This window comes from Schistocerca piceifrons, chromosome 4 (genome assembly GCF_021461385.2).
Source record: "Schistocerca piceifrons isolate TAMUIC-IGC-003096 chromosome 4, iqSchPice1.1, whole genome shotgun sequence".
NCBI lineage: Eukaryota > Metazoa > Arthropoda > Insecta > Orthoptera > Acrididae > Schistocerca > Schistocerca piceifrons.
In genome coordinates, this window is record NC_060141.1 from 711,868,996 (window position 1) to 711,894,120 (window position 25,125).

The 25,125-nt window shown below is 42.5% G+C and overlaps 1 protein-coding gene across 4 annotated transcripts in view; it reads left to right on the top strand.

Annotated features, from left to right (window-relative positions):
- LOC124795284 (ES1 protein homolog, mitochondrial-like) overlaps nucleotides 1-25,125 on the top strand; it is a 71,502-nt gene that overhangs the window by 43,538 nt on the left and 2,839 nt on the right. The window lies entirely within an intron of this gene.

The window sequence follows — 25,125 nt, forward strand, 5'->3', positions numbered from 1 at the left end:
GGCCGACCACCTCTCGGCCTTCTTGCCGCAAGATCATTGTAGCTAGGTTGCGTATTAGATACTGTCTTTTTAGCCATCATCGTTTGTTAAGTGGTGATCTCCCACGACTTTGTGCTAATGGCCCTCAACCATTGACAGTTTGCCATTTTTTGATGGAATGCCTTTATTTAACCAATTATGGTCTCATTTATGTTTGCTGTCTGAGTTATTGGCCAGTTTAGCGAATGACACTTGGGCTGTTAACCACATTTTACTTTTTATCCTTTGTAGCAATATGGTGAAGGAAATTTATTCTTTAGTTCAGAATGTCCATTGTCTCTATGGAGTATTTTATTGTCCTTCCTCCATGTCCATGTTTATAGCTCTCTTTCCTTCTGTCGATTGGGCTTAATGTGTAGTCATTTTTAACTCCTTTTTCATCTTCATGTTCGGTGGTTCTGACATGGATGCGCATGACCCTAGTTGTTCTTGTGCCCTAAAACAAAACAAAAAAAATCCTGGGGTAGATTCTCTGCATGTTAAGATGATGCTTTCTTTGTGTAGTAGAGCTTTTAGTATCCCATTCTCTGCACAGCCTGGTGGCATCTGTCTCTTGAGAGTGTAGGTCACTGTGCATTTTCTTCCAAAGAACACCATGGCCCGGGGTGCTGTCAGCTCCTGTCCTGGCCACAATGTCAAGGTACTGTAGTCTCCCTTCTACCCCTGTCTCCATAGTTACTTGGTGTTAGAATGAATGGAATTCAGATACGCAAAAAAGTCGTGGAGTTTGTCCCTTCCATGGAGGGAAATCCCAACTGGCAGCCCATTCTTGACTATAGTTGCAAATTTATATATGGAGCAGTTCTTCCTTGAAGCCCTGACAACATCCAAATGGAAACCCACTTGTTTTTTTTTTCCATTATGTGGACACATTCATCAGCTTTCCTCATTAAAGGGACAAACTTCATTACTTCCTCACACATCTTAATTCCATTCATTTCAACATAAAATTAATTATGGAGACTCAGACAGAAGGAAGACTGCCATTCCCTGTGCCCCCAGGAGATCAGCTCATCAGCACACCTGCTGATGGGACATAACTGATTGCCGAAGCATTGTGCCTGTCAGACACTATGAATCAGCAGTAACCCTTGGACTGTTTGATCTACCAAGAACTAGATTATAATGAATTTTTTGGGTACTGTATCTTGGAGAGAAGAGAGATTTCTTGTGGAGTGTGCAGGGATTAGACTGCCAACAGATCCAGCATCGGGAGGCTGTAGGGTAGGAAGATGAGGAAGGGGGAGGGGGAAGTGGACAGAGGAAGAGAGAAGCTCCAGGCCCCAATTTGCAGCTGAGTTAGCCCGTTCTAACCATAACCTATGTTAGATTCCTTGAATAAAACACTATGGCCAGTTGTTGGAAAAAGTCAGTCACACCTGTCTACAAGAAGGGTAGTGGAAGTGATCCACAGAATTACCATCCAGTATCCTTGACATCAATTTGTTGTAGGATTTTAGAACACATTCTGAGCTCAAGCATAATGAGATATCTTGAGCATAATGACTTCCTCAGTGCCAGCCAGGATTGATTTTGAAAACATGAATAATGTGAAACCCAACTTGCACTTTTCTCACATGACATACTGAATGCTTTGGATCAAGTCAACCAGGTGTTGCTTGATTTCTGAAAAGCATTCGACTCAGTAACGCACCTATACTTATCGTCAAAAGAACATTCATATGGGGTATCAAGTGAAATTTGTGACTGGATTGAGGACTTTTTGGTAGGGAGGACACAGCATGTTGTCTTGAATGGAGAGTCATGGTCAGATGTAGAAGTGACTTCGGTTTGCCCCAGGGAAGTGTGGTGGGACCCTTACTATTCATGTTGTACATTAATGACATTGCAGACTACACTAATCGTCAAATCAGGCTTTTTGTAGATAATGCAGATGTCTGTAATGATTTACTATGTGAGGGAAGCTGATAAATATTTAGTCAGATCTTGATAGGACTTCAACATGGTGCAGAGATTGGCAACTTGCTCTAAATGTTCAGAAATGTAAAATTTTGCACTTCACAAAATGAAAAAACGTAGTGAGTATATCATCAGAGAGTCGCTGTTGGGATTGGCCAACTCATACAAATACCAAGGTGTAACACTTTGTAGGGGAATGAAATGGAATGATCACATAAGCTCACTCAAGGGTAAAGCAGGTGGTACACTTTGGCTTATTGGTAGAGTACTGGAGAAGTGCAATCAGTCTACAAAAGAGGTTGCTTACAAATCACTCGTGTGACTGGTCCTAGAATATTGCTCAAGTGTGTCGAGCCTGCACCAGCTAGGAGTAAAAGAGGATGTTGAACTCATACAGAGAAAGGCAGCATGAATGGTCAGAGATTTGTTTACTCCATGAGTGTGTGTCACATAGATACCGAAGGAAATGAACAGGCAGTCTCTTGAAGACAGACGTAAACTATCCTGGGAAAGTCTTTGAACAATGTTTCAAGAACTGGCTTTAAGTGGTTACTCTAGGGATGTACTACAGCCCCGTAAGTATCACTCACATGTGGATCTTGAGGATAACATTACAATAATTACCTGCCCCCCCCCTTCCCCCCCCCCCCCCCCCCCACACACACACACACACACACGCAGAGGCATTAAATCAATCATTCTTCTCACGCTCCATATGTGAATGGTATGGGAAGAAACCTTAATAACTGGTACAATGGGATGTACCCTCTGCCATGCACCTCCTGGTGGTTTTCAGAATATAAATGTAGATGTAGGGAAGATGGGCAGGTACATAGGCAGAGGGTGGCACACAAAGTGGTGGGAAATGAGAATAGGGAGGTGGTTCTAGGATAGAAGGCGATGGAAACTGTTGGGTGGAGGGTATGGGGTTTTTATGTTAAAATAGATTGATGCCTGAATAATTTTTGGAGTGGAGAATGCATTGTAAGGATAAGTCCTATCTGCGCAGTCCAGAAAAGCTGGTGGTCGATGGGAGGATCCATATGGCTTGGGTAGTGAAGCAGTCTTTGAAATTAAGCATGTTACATTCAGTTGCATGTTGTGCTGTAGGGCTGTCTACTTTGCTCTTGGCCACCATTGTCAGTGGCCATTCATCCTGGTGAACAGCTGGTTGCTAGTCACATCAATATAAAAAGCTGTACAATGAGTGCAGCAGAGCTGGTAAATGACATGGCTGCTTTTACAGGTGGTCTGGCCTCTGATGGGGGTATGATAAGCATACTGCAGGACTGGGATAGGAAAGGCTGGGTGGGTGGATTGGGCAGGTCTTGCACCTGGGTCTTCCACAGGGATATGATCCTTGTGGCCAATGTTTGGGATTGGGAGTGTCATAGGGATGGACTAGGGTGTTCTGGAGGTTGGTTGGTTGACAGAAGACCACTGTAGGAGGTATGAGTAGGACATTGGGCAGGAGGTCCCTCATTTCATGGCATGATACATAACAAAGCCCTGGTGAAGGATGTGGTTCAGTTGTTCCAGTCCAGGGTGGCATTGGAAGAAAGAAGGGGCACTCCTGTGTGGTGGGTTCTTGGGGGTGTTGAAAGGATAGGGAGTGTGAGGAGAAATGGCACAAGGCATCTGTTTGTGGAATAGGCCTGGAGATAGTGTCCCAGTGAAGGATTAAGTGAGACCCTTAGCATACTGGGCAAGGAAGTTCTTGTCACTGGAGATACACCATCACCACCTGGCCTCCCCCCAGGGGGTCCGCAACTCTTTTGTGGTGGATACATGCGTAGCGAGCACGGGACCCCAAGCTAATGTGGCCCTCCTTCCTTTCTGGGCTGCATACCTTCCTTTTCCGCATCCTTCACTATCCCCCATCTTCGCGCCCCCTCCCCTCACCTCCAGCTCTTTCCTTCCCTTTCTCCCCCTCTGGGAGTATGTTTTGTGCCTACGTCCGGAGACGGATGCTCGAAAATGTAACACATTCTTCACTTTCTCTGCTTGCACGTCTTCATCCTTCCTTTGTCCTTACCTCTTTTCCTTACCTCTTTTCCTTACCTCTTTTCCTTACCTCTTTTCCTTACCTCTTTTCCTTACCTCTTTTCCTTACCTCTTTTCCTTACCTCTTTTCCTTACCTCTTTTCCTTACCTCTTTTCCTTACCTCTTTTCCTTACCTCTTTTCCTTACCTCTTTTCCTTACCTCTTTTCCTTACCTCTTTTCCTTACCTCTTTCTTTTCCTTACCTCTTTCTTTTACTTACCTCTTTCTTTTACTTACCTCTTTCTTTTACTTACCTCTTTCTTTTACTTACCTCTTTCTTTTACTTACCTCTTTCTTTTACTTACCTCTTTCTTTTACTTACCTCTTTCTTTTACTTACCTCTTTCTTTTACTTACCTCTTTCTTTTACTTACCTCTTTCTTTTACTTACCTCTTTCTTTTACTTACCTCTTTCTTTTACTTACCTCTTTCTTTTACTTACCTCTTTCTTTTACTCACCTCTTTCTTTTACTCACCTCTTTCTTTTACTCACCTCTTTCTTTTACTCACCTCTTTCTTTTACTCACCTCTTTCTTTTACTCACCTCTTTCTTTTACTCACCTCTTTCTTTTACTCACCTCTTTCTTTTACTCACCTCTTTCTTTTACTCACCTCTTTCTTTTACTCACCTCTTTCTTTTACTCACCTCTTTCTTTTACTCACCTCTTTCTTTTACTCACCTCTTTCTTTTACTCACCTCTTTCTTTTACTCACCTCTTTCTTTTACTCACCTCTTTCTTTTACTCACCTCTTTCTTTTACTCACCTCTTTCTTTTACTCACCTCTTTCTTTTACTCACCTCTTTCTTTTACTCACCTCTTTCTTTTACTCACCTCTTTCTTTTACTCACCTCTTTCTTTTACTCACCTCTTTCTTTTACTCACCTCTTTCTTTTACTCACCTCTTTCTTTTACTCACCTCTTTCTTTTACTCACCTCTTTCTTTTACTCACCTCTTTCTTTTACTCACCTCTTTCTTTTACTCACCTCTTTCTTTTACTCACCTCTTTCTTTTACTCACCTCTTTCTTTTACTCACCTCTTTCTTTTACTCACCTCTTTCTTTTACTCACCTCTTTCTTTTACTCACCTCTTTCTTTTACTCACCTCTTTCTTTTACTCACCTCTTTCTTTTACTCACCTCTTTCTTTTACTCACCTCTTTCTTTTACTCACCTCTTTCTTTTACTCACCTCTTTCTTTTACTCACCTCTTTCTTTTACTCACCTCTTTCTTTTACTCACCTCTTTCTTTTACTCACCTCTTTCTTTTACTCACCTCTTTCTTTTACTCACCTCTTTCTTTTACTCACCTCTTTCTTTTACTCACCTCTTTCTTTTACTCACCTCTTTCTTTTACTCACCTCTTTCTTTTACTCACCTCTTTCTTTTACTCACCTCTTTCTTTTACTCACCTCTTTCTTTTACTCACCTCTTTCTTTTACTCACCTCTTTCTTTTACTCACCTCTTTCTTTTACTCACCTCTTTCTTTTACTCACCTCTTTCTTTTACTCACCTCTTTCTTTTACTCACCTCTTTCTTTTACTCACCTCTTTCTTTTACTCACCTCTTTCTTTTACTCACCTCTTTCTTTTACTCACCTCTTTCTTTTACTCACCTCTTTCTTTTACTCACCTCTTTCTTTTACTCACCTCTTTCTTTTACTCACCTCTTTCTTTTACTCACCTCTTTCTTTTACTCACCTCTTTCTTTTACTCACCTCTTTCTTTTACTCACCTCTTTCTTTTACTCACCTCTTTCTTTTACTCACCTCTTTCTTTTACTCACCTCTTTCTTTTACTCACCTCTTTCTTTTACTCACCTCTTTCTTTTACTCACCTCTTTCTTTTACTCACCTCTTTCTTTTACTCACCTCTTTCTTTTACTCACCTCTTTCTTTTACTCACCTCTTTCTTTTACTCACCTCTTTCTTTTACTCACCTCTTTCTTTTACTCACCTCTTTCTTTTACTCACCTCTTTCTTTTACTCACCTCTTTCTTTTACTCACCTCTTTCTTTTACTCACCTCTTTCTTTTACTCACCTCTTTCTTTTACTCACCTCTTTCTTTTACTCACCTCTTTCTTTTACTCACCTCTTTCTTTTACTCACCTCTTTCTTTTACTCACCTCTTTCTTTTACTCACCTCTTTCTTTTACTCACCTCTTTCTTTTACTCACCTCTTTCTTTTACTCACCTCTTTCTTTTACTCACCTCTTTCTTTTACTCACCTCTTTCTTTTACTCACCTCTTTCTTTTACTCACCTCTTTCTTTTACTCACCTCTTTCTTTTACTCACCTCTTTCTTTTACTCACCTCTTTCTTTTACTCACCTCTTTCTTTTACTCACCTCTTTCTTTTACTCACCTCTTTCTTTTACTCACCTCTTTCTTTTACTCACCTCTTTCTTTTACTCACCTCTTTCTTTTACTCACCTCTTCTCTTTACCCTTTTCTCCGCTGCGGCGTTTGAGACCTCTCTTCTTTCCTTTCCCATTCTTTGTTTTTCCCTTTCTCTTTTTTCCTCCCTGCGCGTGTCTGAAGGCCGACCCATGCATTTTCATGCATAGCCGGTAAGGGGTAACGCGTAATTCCCCGCCCCGGGTAGACAGGTAGGACACGTACGTACCCCCTGATAACGGCCAGACCCAGGGAGGAGTGATTACCCGAGCTGATACCTTCCGAAAGTGCCGATTAGTCCTTCCATCCGTTTCTCGGGAGATGTGACCTGAGGTGTGAACAATCACGTAAGGCAGGAGTGCCCTCAGAGAGGGCCCCCATAAGGGAGGAGCGCGCCATCAGAGACGCCGGTAATCATGGGGGATTCTTCCGCAATGGTTTCCTCATCTTCCACTATGTCTGCTCACAAGCGTAAGTTCACTGAGTCTCAGCCACAGACAGTTCTTCCATCGTTGCCACAGTTCCTTGTTGTTTCTCGGTCTGACGTAGGTCACGACTTCTTTAAGGTCAACCCTTTCATTATTCAGAAAGGTGTCGACGCAATTGCAGGTCCTTTAAAGTCTTGTTCCCGATTAAGAAACGGCACCTTGTTGTTAGAAACAGTCAGTGCCCTCCAGGCACAAAAATTGCTGCGTACGTCACTGCTCCACACCTTCCCTGTCCGGGTGGAAGCGCACTGCACTTTAAATTCCTCACGTGGAGTCGTTTATACACGCTCCCTCGATGGATTGTCTGACGAGGAAATTCAACACTACCTGTCTGACCAGGGCGTAACGGCTGTTCATAGTCATGAAAAGGGTTGACATGAACATCGTTCCAGCCCATACTGTCTTCTTGACATTTGACAGAGTTCAACTCCCATCAAACATAAAAGCGGGCTATGAGATAATTTCCGTTCGCCCCTACGTCCCAAACCCTACACGTTGCTATCGGTGTCAGTGGTTCAATCATACCAGCCAGTCCTGTTCCAACCCAGCCAAATGTGTTACGTGTGGCAAGGATGCCCATGAGGGTGCTTGTCCACCTCCATCCCCTCGTTGCCTCAATTGTATGGGTGACCACACTGCCTCCTCTCGAGATTGCCCCATTTTTAAAGACGATAAGCTCATTCAGGAAATCAGAGTGAAGGAAAAGGTATTGACCTTTGCTGCTCGAAAATTATTCGCCAGTCCAAAGCCCACTGTGCCCCAGACAGGAAAATGCAGCACTGTCCTTGCCTCTCCTCGGCCAACAAAGGAGGCGGCCACGCAGACTTGTGATCTCACCTGTAGTGACACGGTCGTCAGATCGGCCAGTGCGAAGATCGCCCGTTCGACCTCCACACTTTCGCTTGCTCACTCTATGGCTCACCCTTCATCGGGTTCTGCTAAATCTCGATCCCAAAAGTCAGACACCCGGACTTCCAAAAAAGAGCATACTCATGAAGATTTTTTATGTACCCCAACTTCACAACCATCGGTTCCTCCTGCATCTAAACTTCATGTTTCCAAGAAGGCTAATAAGAAACCCAGTTCCTCTCCTTCTCCGCCACGGCGTGTCTCATCTACAGCACCACCTGCCGGTAACCGCCCTCGTCCGTCTTCTGTGTCGCCGAGGCGCACTGCTGGCGGCCGATCAACCGGTCGATCGCTGGTGGCAGGAGCTGCTCCTGAACAACCTATGGATCAGTATCTTCTGCCTTCGGCTGAGTGCCATTCCACGCTGTCGGTCGCAAGCTCTGAGCAGTCGTTGAGTTGACGGCAACCTTGATCACATTCTTCCATTTTCTGTCCACCCTATGTCCATTATCCATTGGAATATCTGCGGCATTCGAGCCAATCGGGATGAATTGACGATCCTCTTACGATCCTACTCGCCGGTCATCTTCTGTCTTCAGGAAACAAAGCTGCGTCCCCACGACCGCTTTGTTTTCCCCCATTTTCAGTCAGTACGATTTGATCTCCCCTCTGTTGAAGGCACTCCAGCACATGGAGGACTCATGATTCTTCTCCATAATACTCTTCATTATCACCCAATCCCCTTAAACACTTCCTTCCAAACAGTCGCTGTCCGTCTTTCCCTTTTCTGGATACACCTTCTCTCTTTGTACTGTATACATTCCATCGTCCACACCAATGGCACGAGCTGATCTCCTTCATCTTCTTGGTTAGCTTCCACCCCCCTATTTGCTGGTTGGGGACTTCAATGCCCACCACCCGCTTTGGGGATCTCCACATCCTTGTCCGCGTGGCTCACTATTGCTAGACGTCTTCCACCAAGCGGATCTTGTTTGCCTCAACACTGGGGACCCTACATTTTTGTCTGCCTCCACGACAAATTTCTCTCATTTGGACCTTTCGGTCGGTACTGTTCCGCTATCTCGGCGCTTCAAATGGTTCGCCCTTGCTGATACACACTCAAGTGACCACTTTCCATGTGTCCTTAGATTGCAGCCACAACTGCCATATATGCGCCTGAGATGCTGGAAGTTTGCCCAAGCCGATTGGACACTTTTTTTCGTCTCTAGCGACATTCGATGAACGTCACTTTCCTAGCGTCGACGATGAGGTCACTCATATTACAGAGGTTATTCTTACAGCTGCGGAACGTTCAATACCTCGCACCTCCGAATTGCCCCGGCGCCCCCCAGTTCCTTGGTGGAACGAGGCATGCCGTGACGCAATACGTGAGCGGCGACGTGCTCTTCGCGTTTTCAGACACCATCCTACTTTGGCCAACTGTATCCGCTATAAGCAGTTCCGTGCGCGGTGCCGTCGCGTCATCTGCGATAGCAAGAAGGCAAGCTGGGACTTCTTTACTAGCTCATTTAACACCTTCACTCCCTCCTCGGAAGTTTGGAGTCGGATTCGACGGTTACCAGGCGCGCCTAGTTTCTCCCCGGTCTCTGGGCTCACTGTCGCGCATGATACATTAGTGGACCCCGTTGCAATTTCTAACTCATTGGGTCAACACTTTGCTGACATTTCAAGCTCTTCAAATTACCCGCCAGAGTTTCTCCTGAAGAAACGTGCAGCAGAAGTGCGACATCTTGCTTTCTCCTCTCAAAATCGCGAAAGCTACAATACTGTTTTCTCCATGCGGGAACTCCAACATGCACTCTCTTCTTCTCGCTCCTCCGCCCCGGAACCGGATGGTATCCACATCCAAATGTTGCTGCATTTATCATACCATAGTCTGCATTACCTCCTTCGCCTTTATAATCGAATTTGGACCGACAGTACTTTTCCCAGACGACGGCGGGAAGCTATCGTCGTTCCTGTTCCGAAACCTGGAAAAGACAAACATCTCCCCTCTAGCTATCGCCCCATTTCTCTCACGATTAGTGTATGTAAGGTTTTGGAGCGTATGGTGAATTGACGTTTAGCTTGGTGGCTGGAGTTCCGCAGTCTCTTAACACCTGCCCAATGCGGTTTCCGAAAGCATCGTTCTGCAGTTGGCCATATTGTTGCTCTCTCCACTTGTATCATGAACAATTTTCTCCGGAAACGCCAGAGAGTAGCAATATTTTTTGATCTGGAGAGAGCATACGATACCTGTTGGAGGACAGGCATCCTCTGCACACTGTTCTCTTGGGGCTTTCGCGGTCGGTTGCCCCTTTTTCTTCGCGAATTTATGGCAGAGCGCACATTTAAAGTGCGGGTGAACACTAATCTCTCCCGTACTTTCTCCCAAGAAAACGGGGTACCCCAGGGCTCCGTGCTAAGTGTTGTACTGTTTGCCATTGCCATAAATCCAATTATGGATTGTCTCCTTCCTAATGTCTCGGGCTCCCTCTTTGTGGACGATTTTGCGATCTACTACAGCTCTCAACGGACCAGCATTCTTGAATGACGTCTTCAAGACTGTCTCGATCGCCTCCACTCGTGGAGCATCGAAACAGGCTTCCGCTTTTCTCCCAGTAAGACCGTTTGTGTTAATTTTTGGCGTCGTACGGAGTTTCTTCCACCTTCCTTACATCTAGGACCTGTCAACCTTCCATTTTCGGACGTCGCTAAATTCTTGGGTCTTATGTTTCACAGAAAACTGTGCTGGTCCTCCCACGTTTCCTATCTTTCGGCTCGCTGTCTGCGATCCCTCAACACCCTCCGTGTCCTGAATGGTACCTCCTGGGGAGCGGACCGAGTGGTCCTTCTCCGCCTCTATCGCGCCTTAGTGCGCTCGAAATTGGATTATGGAAGCATAGTCTACTCCTCTGCTCGGCCGTCTATTCTTCGGCGTCTCGACTCTATCCACCACCGTGGATTAAGTTTAGTGTCTGGAGATTTTTACACCAGCCCTGTGGAAAGCCTTTATGCTGAGACTGCTGAACCTCCACTGTCCAATCGGCGAGCTGTCCTTCTAAGTCGTTACGCTAGCCATTTGTCTTCCATGCCTGCTAATCCGGCCCATGACATTTTTTTCGACGCCCCCTTGGATTTAGGGTATGCAAGCCGCCCTTCCTCCCTACTACCACCGGGAGTCCGCTTCCGTCAACTGCTCCATTCTCTTTCCTTCCGCTTTCCTAAAACTTTCTTGACAACTTGGGGTACAGCACCGCCTTGGCTCCGTCCCCAGACCTGCCTGCTCCGTGACCGTTGTCAGTTTCCCAAGGATGGTACCCCTTCACTTGTTTATCGTCGGGCATTTTCTGCTCTATGTGCACAAATGAAGGAAGCCACATTTATTTACACTGATGGCTCAAAAACATCATTTGGTGTGGGGAGTGCCTATATTGTTGGCGACACCCCAAATCGATTTCGGCTTCCCGACCAGTGTTTGGTTTATACTGTGGAGCTTTACGCTGTTCTCCAGGCTGTCCAATACATCCGTCGCCATCAGCGGATACAGTATGTTATCTGTTCAGATTCTCTCAGCTCTCTCCTCAGTCTCCAAGCTCTCTACCCTGTCCACCCTCTGGTCCACCGGATTCAGGACTGCCTACACTTGCACCACTTGGGGGGCATCTCGGTGGCGTTCATCTGGATCCCAGGACACGTTGGTATCTGTGGAAATGAGACGGCCGATATAGCGGCCAAGGCTGCAGTCTCTCTTCTTCGGCCAGCTATTCGCACGATTCCCTTCGCCGATCTACGGAGTGTTTTATGTCGTCGTGTCGTTCTTTTATGGCATGCACATTGGTTGACACTTCCCCATAATAAATTGCGGGACATGAAATCTCTTCCCTGTGCTTGGACCTCTTCCTCCCGAACGCGTCGTTGGGAGGTGGTAATTTTAACTAGACTCTGGATAGGGCACTGTCTTTTTAGCCATTGACACCTTTTAAGCGGCGATCCTACCCCACTCTGTCCCCACTGCTCTCAGCTGTGGACGGTAAGACACCTTTTACTTGAGTGCCCCTATTTTACTCCGTTACGCGCCCGTCTACAGCTGTCGCCTGAAATATCGTCCGTTTCAGCAGATGACACATGCTCAGCCGATCGCGTTCTCGAGTTTATTAGTGCCAGTGAGATGACATCAGTCATTTGAAGCTCTTTTTGGGGACAACCAACCCCTTTCTGTAGTGGTTTTTTAAGCTTTCCTTCTGCTTTTAGTTTCTCCAATTTTTTTAGTTTCGCTCCCATTGCTGCTGGTTTCCATTTTTGTTTTTTACCTTTTCCTAAGTCACAGACTGGGCGCTATAATGACCATAGCAGTTTTGCACCCTAAAAAAAAAAACACCTCCTGGCCAGGCGATATGGGAGGGATTTTTTGGTGTGGAAGGGATGACAGCTGTCAAAATGCAGATACTTTTGGTGGTTGGTAGGTTTAATATGGACAAAGGTGTGAATGGAGCCATCAGAGAAGAGGTGGTCAACGTCCAGGAAGGTGACATGCTGGGTTGAGGAGGACAAGGTGAAGTGGATGGGAGAGAATGAATGAAGGTAGGATGTGCTGGCCCTGAGTCCAGATCATGATTTCATCAAGGAACCCAAAACAGACTACGGATTTGGTGATTTGGGAGGCTAGGAATGTCTTCTCTAAATGGCCAATAAAGAAGTTGACATAGGAGGGTGCCAGGTGGGTGCCCATGGGTGTGCTGTTGATTTGTTAGTATACATCCCCTCAAAGGAAAAGTAGTTGTGAGTTAGGATATAGTTATTAAGGTTATGAGGAATGAAGTAGTAGGTGCCTAGTCTGAAGGATGTTGGGGAAGTTAGCATTCAATAGTGGTAAGACCATGGGCATGAGGGATGTTGGTGTGCAGGGCGATGGCACCAACAGTGATGAGCAGGGGTCCAGGAGTTAAATGGGTGGGCATGGTGGAGGGTTGGTGAAGGAAGAGGTTGGTGTCTTTGATGTGGAAAGCTAGTTTATGGGCAGTTGGTTGGAGTTGTTGGTCAGTGAGGGCCAAAATTCTTGCAGTGAGTGCACAATAACCAGTCACAATGGTGTCCAGAATTGTTGGGTTTGTGGATTTTGGGGCACTTGTAAAAGGTGGGATGTGAGATGTTATAAGGGTGAGGAGGCAAATGGATTCAGGGGAGAGGTTTTGGAGACAGCCTAAGGCTTTCAGCAGGGATTCGAGGTTATGTTGGACTTGTGGGATGGGATCATTCTGGCAGAGTTTATATATGGAGTAGTCAGGTAATTGGCAGAGGCCTTCTGCCAGGCAGTCCCTGGGATTCATAACAACAGTGGTGGAACCTTTGTAGGTAGGATGGTTATGTCAGGATTTGTTTTGAGGTTGTATACGGTGTCCCTCCTCCTGCTGAAAAGTTGAAGTTCTGAGGATGGTGAGGACAAGATGGAGGTAAGGAATTCCTGGAGGGTGACCCAGTGGGTGGTTAGGTGGCAGGGAGAGGGGGAGGTGGTTCACAGTTGGATGGTGGCATGAACTAGGAGACTTGGTGTTAAGTATTGGGATTAGGTTGGCGTTGGTTGGAGAGATTGGTTTCAAAGAAGTGTTCCCATTGCAGGGAACGGGGAGTAGGTCTTTGTCAAGTCAAGCGTGGTTTAATTTGGGTGTATGGCTAAAGGTGAGGCCTTTGGGTAGGACTAAGACTTCTGTGGGCTGAAGGTTTTGGTTAATAGTGTTGTGGGAATGTTTTGGCTCTGGACTTGGTGGGGAGTTGGTAGGGAGTTTTGAGGGATGTGGCAAGCTGAAAAGGTCAGCTAGGTATGGTTTGGATACAATGAGGGGTTGACAAGGAGAAATACTGTGGGTAGGATAGTGATGCCTTGAGGTTGCAGTAGAATGTCATCAGGTTGGATTATGTATGGAAGTAGTATCTGGAATGCTGGAGTGCAAGGGATTCAGTTTCAGAGATGTGATATGTGTAGTAGGGATTGCACAGTTGTTGTAGCTCACAGAGGGAACAGAGGTGTCATGAAGATGTGTTTTTGCAAACCAGGTTTCTGAGGGCCAGGGAGTGGCAGAATCTGAAAAGGTGAAGGCCATTTTGGAAGGAGGGGTGGAAAACAGAGAAAGGAATTTTTACATTTAGTCATTGGGGTGAGTAAATGATTTAGGCAGCATTTAAGAAACATGATGTGAGACTAGGTTCTAGCTAGAGAAAGGAATACTTTCCTGAACTGGTGCAGGAAGATGGGGCATGGGTCCATTGTGGCAGGCATGGCATAAGGGAAAGAGGAATGATGTGGAAATGGGCAAAATTCCTAAAGTTCTAAAATGCAACATAATAAATTGAGATGTGGCATTAATGGAAAAGGAAAGTAGGTTCTTAATTCAAACAAGGCAATTGTAATTAGCAGCTGTCTTCAACTTGTTTTACAGGGCAATGTTTGTGGAATATTCTTTATAGGAACAGCACAAAAATGCATTTCCTACATTAAATCATGACCTGTTCTCCTTATTTTACAGATTTATTTACATAGAGAAAATTTAGTCTTAATGTATTTTAGCCTTAATCAAACGATTGGGGCATATTCTGTTTATTAATCAAAAAGCAACATTTCAGTGCCTCGTTGAACACTTGTTTAAATATCTTCAACATTTCGCAGCCCTGTCAGCAACTGTATAAATATTAATTTTAATAATGAACAGCCTCAGTTGCGCTGTTTACCTAGAATTTACCTGGGTTTCAGTTAGTTTAACCCAACCTTCTTCAGAATAACACCATCTATTATTTTTCCATAGTGGACATCGTCAAGCTAAAACTACAAATCCATAAATTATCGTCAGATAGTAAAACTTATCTGGCACTGCCTCGGCCCCACTTCACGACCGCGACGCGGCAGCCACGAGTGCTGTACTGTTCCAGTATCCCGACTGAAACCTAGGTAAATTCTAGGTAAACGGTGCAACAGAGGCTGTTCACTGTTAAAATTAAAATTGAGCGCTTGTTTCTTATTTTATCTCTAGAAATACAGAACAGGGGGTTCAGCTGTGGTAAGGTTAGTATCATAGTGTTACTGAGGAGTAAATAAACATCGTGTTCCAACAGAATCATAAACAGAATACACTGTCCACTTGGCAGTTCCTTTAGAGCAAAATTTTCATTACATACAGTTTACACTTTATTGTCTTTGTGTACTTGTTTCTTAAAATTTGTTTAAATACATTTATCTGACAGGAATGAGGGAAAGAAATACAGTAGAAGAAGAATGGGTAGCTTTGAGGGATGAAGTAGTGAAGGCAGCAGAGGATGAAGTAGGTAAAAAGATGAGGGCTAGCAGAAATCCTTGGGTAACAGAAGAAATATTGAATTTAATTGATAAAAGGAGACAATATAAACATGCAGTAAATGAAGCAGGCAAAAAGGAATACAAACGTCTCAAAAATGAGATCGACAGGAAGTGCAAAATGGCTAAGCGGGGATGGTTAGAGGACAAATGTAAGGATGTAGAGGCTTATCTCACTAGGGGTAAGATAGATACTGCCTACAAGAAAATTAAAGAGACCTTTGGAGATAAGAGAACCACTTGTATGAACATAAAGAGCTCAGATGGAAACCCAGTTCTAAGCAAAGAAGGGAAATCAGAAAGGTGGAAGGAGTATATAGAGGGTCTATACAAGGGCGATGTACTTGAGGGCAATATTATGGAAATGAAAGGGGACGTAGACGAAGATGAAATGGGAGATAGGATACTGCGTGAAGAGTTTGACAGAGCACTAAAAGACCTGAGTCGAAACAAGGCCCCCGGAGTAGACAACATTCCATTGGAACTACTGACGGCCTTGGGAGAGCCAGTCCTGACAAAACTCTACCATCTGGTGAGCAAGATGTATGAATCAGGCGAAATACCCTCAGACTTCAAGAAGAATGTAATAATTCCAATCCCAAAGAAAGCAGGTGTTGACAGATGTGAAAATTACCGAACTATCAGTTTAATAAGTCACCGCTGCAGAATACTAACACGAATTCCTTACAGATGAATGGAAAGACTAGTAGAAGCCGACCTCGGGGAAGATCAGTTTGGATTCCGTAGAAATACTGGAGCATGTGAGGCAATACTGACCTTACGGCTTATCTTAGAAGAAAGATTAAGGAAAGGCAAACCTACGTTTCTAGCATTTGTAGACTTAGAGAAAGCTTTTGACAATGTTGACTGGAATACTCTGTTTCAAAAGAACGAAATGCTATTTACAATTTGTACGGAAACCAGATGTCAGTTATAAGAGTCAAGGGACATGAAAGGGAAGCAGTGGTTGGGAAGGGAGTAAGACAGGGTTGTAGCCCCTCCCTGATGTTATTCAATCTGTATATTGAGCAAGCAGTAAAGGAAAGAAAAGAAAAATTCGGAGTAGGTATTAAAATCCATAGAGAAGAAAGAAAAACTTTGAGGTTTGCCGATGAGATTGTAATTCTGTGAGAGACAGCAAAGGACTTTGAAGAGCAGTCGAATGGAATGGGCAGTGTCTTGAAGGGAGGATATAAGGTGAACATCAACAAAAGCAAAACAAGGATAATGGAATGTAGTCGAATTAAGTCGGGTGATGATGAGGAATTAGATTAGGAAATGACACTTAAAGTAGTAAAGGAGTTTTGCTATTTGGGGAGCAAAATAACTGATGATGGTCGAAGTAGAGAGGATATAAAATGTAGACTGGCAATGGCAAGGAAAGTGTTTCTGAGGAAGAGAAATTTGTTAACATCGAGTATAGATTTAAGTGTCAGGAAGTCATTTCTGAAAGTATTTGTATGGAGTGTAGCCTTGTATGGAAGTGAAATATGGACGATAACTAGTATGGACAAGAAGAGAATAGAAGCTTTCGAAATGTGGTGCTACAGAAGAATGCTGAAGATTAGATGGGTAGATCACATAACTAATGAGGAAGTATTGAATAGGATTGGGGAGAAGAGAAGTTTGTGGCACAACTTGACCAGAAGAAGGGATCGGTTTGTAGGACATGTTCTGAGGCATCAAGGGATCACCAATTTAGTATTAGAGGGCAGCGTGGAGGGTAAAAATCATAGACGGAGACCAAGAGATGAATACACTAAGCAGATTCAGAAGGATGTAGGTTGCAGTAGGTACTGGGAGATGAAGAAGCTTGCACAGGATAGAGTAGCATGGAGGAGCTGCATCAAACCAGTCTCAGGGCTTAAGACCACAACAACAGCAACATTTATCTTTGTAGAAAATGTTTATAAACTTTCAGTAAATATACAGAAATACAATATTACCGACCTAAGTTCTTTCTGAGTTTGATGAGTGGCGCGTCTGATTGATACATCACAACACTTTCGCAATTTGGTGCACTCTATTGAGGAGCAGAACTGTTGGCTCCCGCGGTGACCTCTGGCGGCAGATTCCAGGGAACCTGCTGCCCAGGTGCACACCCATTGTAGCTGGAACGCATGCAAATGGCTCTGGCAGTTGACCACAGCCCCGTCCCCGCTTGCTTCATACATGACAACCGGCTGTGGCCGTTGACACACGAAAATCAAAGCAAAACTCTATCAGCTCTACAAAAATTAGTTAAATATCGCAGAGCTGCCGTAGGGAAAAATTTGATTAGTACAGCAGAGTTCACTTTCATTGTTGTCTTTCGTGTGTATTGTTCTTGTGATCCAGATCTATATTTAGGGAACTTTATTGTTTACTAGTTGGTATTTGGCACCACTGTGTATAGATCATGGCATACTTTAAAACAAACATTCGAATTCTTGTCCGCTGAGTTCAACAACAAACAGTACTCGTTTATACTTTTTAGTGTTCACCACAGGCATTTCAAGGACGTCTCTGCAGAGTCACTGCTTAGAATTGTTACATAAAAAAAAAAAGATTCACTCAGTGTATAATTGCAAAGTTTGTGTGTGGCAGCAATTATTCGTGCTTTCACGCGGTGTTTGTTTATTGATGAGATGGTTGTTTACTTGTTCATTAACTCGCCAGTGCAGTAATGTCTTTAAGTTCACTAAGTAACTTTTGTGTGCAGATAAATGTGTCAATGTGCATGTACACATCGAAGACAAATTATGTGCACAGGACTTCTCACTGCACAGGCTGGTGGGCAGTTTGCAACGGTGACTTTGACATATAAACTGTTCACATCGCACTCTTCAATTATAAAAACACTCTTATTCACACAAGTTTATTCATTCCCTGGATCGCATTTACTTCTTATACAAATTAATTAACAAGTGGCGTACTTTACGCGAATAATGTGTCACTCATGTGTTTTTGGTATGTTAGCTTTGTTTGTCATAAAATTCTACTTCCCTATTTTTATATTTCACAGGTTGAGTATCATTACCTATATTATCATCATGTTACCATATACCCATTAAATAATTCTAGATACGGATCAGCAAAGAGCAAATTGTGCCAGTATACCTTTGCATAGCAATTATCTAATTTAAAATAGAATTCATATCAACTCACATGAAATAGATAAGTAAGTGATTGACATACACATAAATATTCACATACAAAATAAAATATCAATCCAGTAGCATCTTGTACTAGCTTCTGCTTGACTTATCAACTAGAAATGCCATCTGTCATGCTACTTTTGTACTAACATTTACAGTTTGATTATATTTATTGCATGGCTTGTATATCTTCCTTTCAATAAATGATCAGCTCAATTTAGTTTCACCCTATATAGGCACGTGTGTGACCAGAGAATGTACTGTTTTCATACAGTTCACCACCAGGTTTAACTAATTGCCCTTTACTTAGTAGTATTCAGTGTATAAGCTTATCACATATTTATTATATAGAAATTAAATTTGAAAAAAATGCTTACCGCAAGATAACTAGTTACACTGGACACTATACAGTTAGTAGCGTGTAACAGTTAATGTGTTTGTTTGTACTGGGCAGCAGATTATAAGAACATAACTTCAGTTCTCATTTGGCTTTTGTTTATCACTTTCCCTTATCCTATACTTTAAATGATCTATACACAATCATCTTCCATTATAAACTTGCCAAACTTCTAGACTTCATATCATTGTTAATATTTATGTAAGTTAGTTTTGGTACACTAGTATATGTTCTTCCTTGTTCAATAGATTTTAATAGTATGACAGATTCAGCATAAAACTTCAAGGAGTGTATACATTTTCCATACACAGTGGTAGAAAAAATATGAAAGGCAAAATACTTTGGCGTCTGTGCAAATATTTCAGATTCTTTTGGTGATAAAGTCCTTTAACTTTCAGTGATTCAGGATAGGCCAATAGGTAACTTCCTTCATGAGGTATTTGGATAATCTTACATGGACCAGTGTACATTAGTTGCCATTTCTTGTTTTTGCTTAGTAAACGAGAAGATTTAGGTTGTGTTCTCAACAAGATTTTTATCTCCAATTTTGAATTCTTGCATCTTTCCCAGTTTCTTATCATAAGTTGTTTTTCTCACAGCAGCTGCTGAACTAAGTGCAACCAAAGCTTGCGTAATTCTTCCCTCACATGACAATTTACTCTCCGTAAACTGGGGAAAAGGATTCATTCCCTCATTTCTCTCTGTCGTATCAAACGTGAGCGAGGCTGGCGTTTGCTGTATGGAATTGTGTGGCAGATTGTTTACCACTTGCTGAAATGACGTAACAGATTCAACCCATTTGGTTAACTTGAGAGTTGCATACATTCTAATGAAGCAGTTGAATTCTCAAAAAATCTATTCAGTAGGATTTGATTCGTGATGAAAGTTACGTATCTGCTTGATGCCATTTCCTGGCAAAAAACTTTTCCATTTTCTGCCAGTGAAATTTAGTGTGTTATCGGATAATATGGCATCCGGTTATCTGGATCTTGGAATATACTCTTCCTTGATATGTTTGATTATGGGTGCTGCAGTGGCAGATTTAGGTGGCATACAATCACACATATTTTGAAAATAAGTCATCCGACTGAGTATTTTACTCTCTCTCTTCCTTGTGAATGTGGACCAATACATTATTGCACACCTGATAGTACTGTGACAACTAATGATTAGGCTGTTCTGTGAGCATGTGCTTTACTTTTGCCCATTTTGTATCTGCATCCTGTAGTGTATATATTTCTGCACGTTTTTAGATGATACTGTTTATGCATTGGATCTCTCATTAAAAGTACCTTGCAATGTGACATCTGTTTTATAAGATCTGAATACTCCTGGCAGATCTTGCAGAATTCTGCATAGAGCTTCCAATACCACATTGTCCTTGCCACTGACATGGACTACTTCATAATCATACTCCTGTAACAGGAGAGTCCATTTGGCCAGTCGCTGGTGTAACAACTTACACGTCAGCAGAAAGCTCAAGGCTTGACGGTCACAATACACTTTGATATGTTTACCATGAATATAGTAGTTGAACTTTTTAAAGAACCAAATCATGGCTAATGCCTCTAATTCTGTGGTTGAATATGATCTTTCACATTCCATGAGTACGTGGCTTGCAAAACTAATCACGTTAATTTCGTATTTCCCCTCGCCATCGTCTTCCTGAAACAGGCACACCCTCAAACCAGAATGACGCGTCTGTCACAGTGCAGAAGTTCTTCTGCATGTTTGGGTAGTGAAAGACATTCTACTTTACCAGTGTCTTTTTAATTCTGTTAAATGCCTCCAGACATTTGTCAGACCAGTGCCATACCACATTCTTTCTCCATAATTTCAGCTAATCAGTATTGTTTGTAGACTAATCAGGAACGAGCTTTCTGAAGAAAGAAGCGTGGCCGATAAACGTCTTTAACTGCTTCTTAGTTAAACAAGGCGGAAAATTTTCTATGGCCCTAATCGTTTCAGGGTCACGCAAAATTCCTGACTGTGAAATGATGTGCCCAAGAAATTTGATCTGGTTCCTTGCGAATTTAGATTTGTCCAAGTTGGCAGTAACTCTGTACTCTGAAAACTTACTGAGCACCCTGTCTAACAAGCACAGGTGTACCTGCCAGGTAGCTGTTGTGATTAGCAAGTCATCCACATTTAGCGTGACCTGGTCTAGCAGTTTGGGTCCTAAACTGTTTCGAGTGCTGAAATAAATACTCTGGCACTGACATTCAGATTGAAGGAAAGCACTCGAAATTGATAAGATCTTTTGGCAAAGATAAAAGCGGTGTATTTCTGCGACTCTTCTGAGAGGGCCATTTGCCAGTATGAATAGCAGAGGTCTATCGAAGACAGATACCAAACTCTGTGGAATTCCTGTAGCTGCTCCTCGAAAACGTCTGGCCTGGTTCTTGCCAGAACAGTTATTTTGTTGATAGATCGTTCATCAAGAACAAGGCGCAGCCCTCTGCCTGCCTTACCCACAGCTAATAATGGGCTGCTCTATGTTAAAAGTGAAGGCTCTATAACACGACACTGTATCATCTTCTGGAGCTCCTGTTTGACAGCCTCGTTTTTGGACTACGGCACTGAATAGGTTGCTTGACAGTAAGTTTTATGTGGTACGAATTCCATCTGGTAAACATAATCCATACTGTATTTACTCGAATCTGAGCCGCACTTTTTTTTCCGGTTTTTGTAATCCAAAAAACCGCCTGCGGCTTAGAATCGAGTGCAAAGTAAGTGGAAGTTCTGAAAAATGTTGGTAGGTGCCGCCACAACTAACTTCTGCTGTCGAATATATGTAGCGCTACACAGGCACAAAGATAAATACTGGTGCCAAAACCGCTGTGTCAGTAAATAAATTAAAAAAAAAAAAAAGTGGAAGAAGAGATTTTTTCTCCGCCCCGAGTTTCGACCACTGCATTTTCATACATTATCCAACGAAGTAAATACAAATTCCGTATTGTTCATCTTCGAAAGTAGCAGCATTTCAATGTACTACAAAAATCCGACTGGCAAGACTGTTTGGGATGTTTGTCAATATGGCCAACTCTACATTCTGAACTTTTTCCTACCTGTGAGAAGAGATGGTTGCTAATAGGAACTTTTATGAATTGTGAATCACATGCAGTATTCTCTTCACCATAAGAATAATATGAATATAAACATTTTGCCATGTATTCTTTGCTGCTGCTATCTCATTTAAATCCTGTCTGCTTATTAAACTACGAAACTAGAGTGAGACAACAGCAAACGCGGAAGAATATACATAGCATGTCATGTTTATATTCGTATTATTCTTATGCCTAATAGTGATACAGTCAGAAATGAAGCACGGCAATTGACTAGATTTTTAAATCTAAGATGACTAATTTTTGTGCAGAATGTAATGTACTAAAGAGGCGTCTGCAAAGATTTTCAAACAGAGAAAAATTTTCGCTAAACTCTCGTTCAGAACATCTATCATACACAGTCTGTTATTTGGTGCTGTTGATCATTATCAAAGAAAGCATCAGTGCAAGTAACAACAAATAGCATTCTCTTGCCATTGTTTCACTAATGAGATGATTCCTCTCCTTTTTTTTTTTTTTTTTTTTTAAGCAGCGGTAGCACACACAAAAGCAAGCCGTGTAGCGAGCGGTGACAGGTCGTAAATATTCATAATCAGAATGCGACAAACAATGCACGACACAGTACAGTAATGCATTTTCAGCTTAGAGTGACGTAAACACTTATAACAAAGAGAACGGCACTTATCAGATCAAAGAAAAATAAGCAATCAATTCAAACCAGACGAAGCACGTGAAAAAGGAAAGGTACCCGTATAAATACGGATGGAGCGCCTGACGCATAGCAATGGCTACCTGGTAAGCTTACGACTCGAACCAAGCTACTGTAGCTGGATCGTCATTCATTCGACCTAAATTGTGTCTCATATTACAACGGACCAACTTTCTTTCGATTTGGAGGTGCGGCCTAAAACTTTTCTCTCCCCTTGAATTTCGAGTCTCAAATTTCAGGTGCGGCTTAGATTTGGGGAAATTTTTTTTCCTTGATTTCGAGTCTCATTTTTCAGGTGCACCTTAGATTCGAGTGCGGCTTAGATTCGAGTTAATACGGTAATCACACCAGGCTTTAATGAAAATACCTGGATGTATTTCTCCAGTAACGTACATAATTACATTTTCTGTTCATCTGATAAGGTTTCACTTCATTGGATTTGCATTGTATGAGTGAAGAATCTGTTTCGTTCTACCCGCTGTTCTTTAGTTCAGAAGCAAGCTTCATGTACTGTGAATGGTCTTGCACTCAGAGTACTCTATTCTTAATAATTTTAACTTGTATTCCTGGGCATAGTCTGCTGTGTTTTGCTTTTGTCTTTATCAGATTCAAAACAAACTCCTTACCTCCTACCTTTACATGGCATTTCCCATGCGGGAAGTCGATCTTTGCGTCGTGTTCCCACATGTATTCCGTGGCTACGAGACAGGACACAGTTAAATTTTTTACGATGAGAAACATGCATTGATCCGCTCCGTTCTCGAATTCTACACCTATCCGTTCCTGCAATGTAACAGTCTGGCTTCTGGCACCAGTAGCACCAGATACCACACAGTTTTGAACTGGCAAAGTCAGAATCTGTATAGACTTTTATATTTTTCTAAAGAAATTAGCTTCTATCATGTTTACACTTGCACCAGTGTCTAAAATCAATGTCGTGAGAATACCTCCCACAACTGCTTGTATGTATTCTGAGGGACTTTTAATATGGGGTGTTCAGAAAGTTTCTCCGTAGTGCCGTATGATTGGTAGCCGTGTGTGCCGGATGCTACAGTGAATGTACCGAAATGAAACTCGGTGAAATAAAAGTTATTAATTTATTGAATATTCATTTATGGCTGAGATAAATGAAAAAGTGAAATGCTGGGAGTGTCCACGTGAAGGGAAGTAACCCAGGCAGGTGAACAATCATATGGCACTGTGGAGAGACTTTTTGAACACCCCGTACTATTGTCTACCTCATTAAATAACTCTTGATGGATGTCAGTTTCATTGTTATATTGGAGCATGTTTATCCATTCTTTCAAACTATGCCCGCCCCCCCCCCCCCCCCCCCCTTTCCATCCCACGACTGGCATCAGGGAACTTGATACAGTCACATTTAGTTTGACGCCCCGGACTTTGTCGTCTGTGGCGCTTCAACCATCTCTACTATCTGGACATTCTGTTTATAGTTACTCCTATTTTGGTTTCCCAGCATACCTCGCTCTTGATTATTTTGTGACCAGTGATTATTGTGGCCTTAATTCCTATTTTTGTTTTGTCAGTTCCCATTTTGATTATTGTGATAACAGGGATGGTACTGCTTATTATTTTGTCTCTGCCTCTGAAAGAATGTCTGCCCACTTTGTGGACTACCATTGTTGCCATTCTGACTTTTGTGACTGGTTTGCAATGTGCTGCCGTTACTCCGTGACCTCCCGTTATAGCTATTATTGTGGCAGTATCCATTCTTATTTGCTGACTATGAGCCATTGTTGCCAGTGCTGCTTTTCTCATCTTCTTACATTAGGTCTGTGGTATCGAGCAGTCACAAAAAGTTTTAAATGTCAAAATCAGGGACTGTTATTAACTTTCCCTTATGTGCACAGGTAACTTTGCCTTCAAGACGTGTAATACATCTTCGTGTGCAACCAGCTTGTCCCAATATCTCATTAAATTAATGTATGTGTTGAAATACTTCCCAAGTCCATCCTGTTTTGGGTTGTGAATTTATGGGCTGAAGACCAGTTTTCTAAGGTGTTCTTATATGCCCACTGACTAGTACTTAGCAAGAAAAGCCTTTTCAAATTGTTCATAATGTATACAGTTCTCTGTGGCTTTGGTAGTCCCAGCACATTGTATTGGGCCTTTCCACTCTAAATTAATTTTATCGGTGAGCATTTTGTCTTTCTGCTCAAGACACTGGGCGAATTCAGTATTTAATTTTTAACTTTGCCCATCTAGCCTGGTTTTCAACACTACTACTTCTGTTTCTATGGACAGGCTGTAGACACATTGCGTTAATTCACGCATCATATCTTCCATTGTCTTCTGTGCTGATTGTATTGTTTCCACATTTGGAAATGGAATCAGGTAAATCCTTTTATGTCTTCTTTAGGCTGGTAATTTCGGATGCTGTTGTTCCTAAACCAGTGTTTAATTACTTTTCACTAATTCCTCATTTAGATGAGTGGACATTTGTGTGACCAACTACTTGTCATGTTCAGTCAAGGTGTTATTTATTTGAGATGTCAGCACTGCATCTCTCTCATCAAGAATTGTATTTGTGTGAAGCAATTAATTTTATTGAATAATACAGAAAAGGGCTCTACGACAGGAGGAGGTATTTGCTCAACACTTTTAATTGATTGTGCCTGCATATTAGCTTTTTGAGCATTGGATTCTGCCACAGTCAGATCAGTACTATGGGTACTACAATTGATCTTATTTTCAAATACACTATCATGTGTGGAATC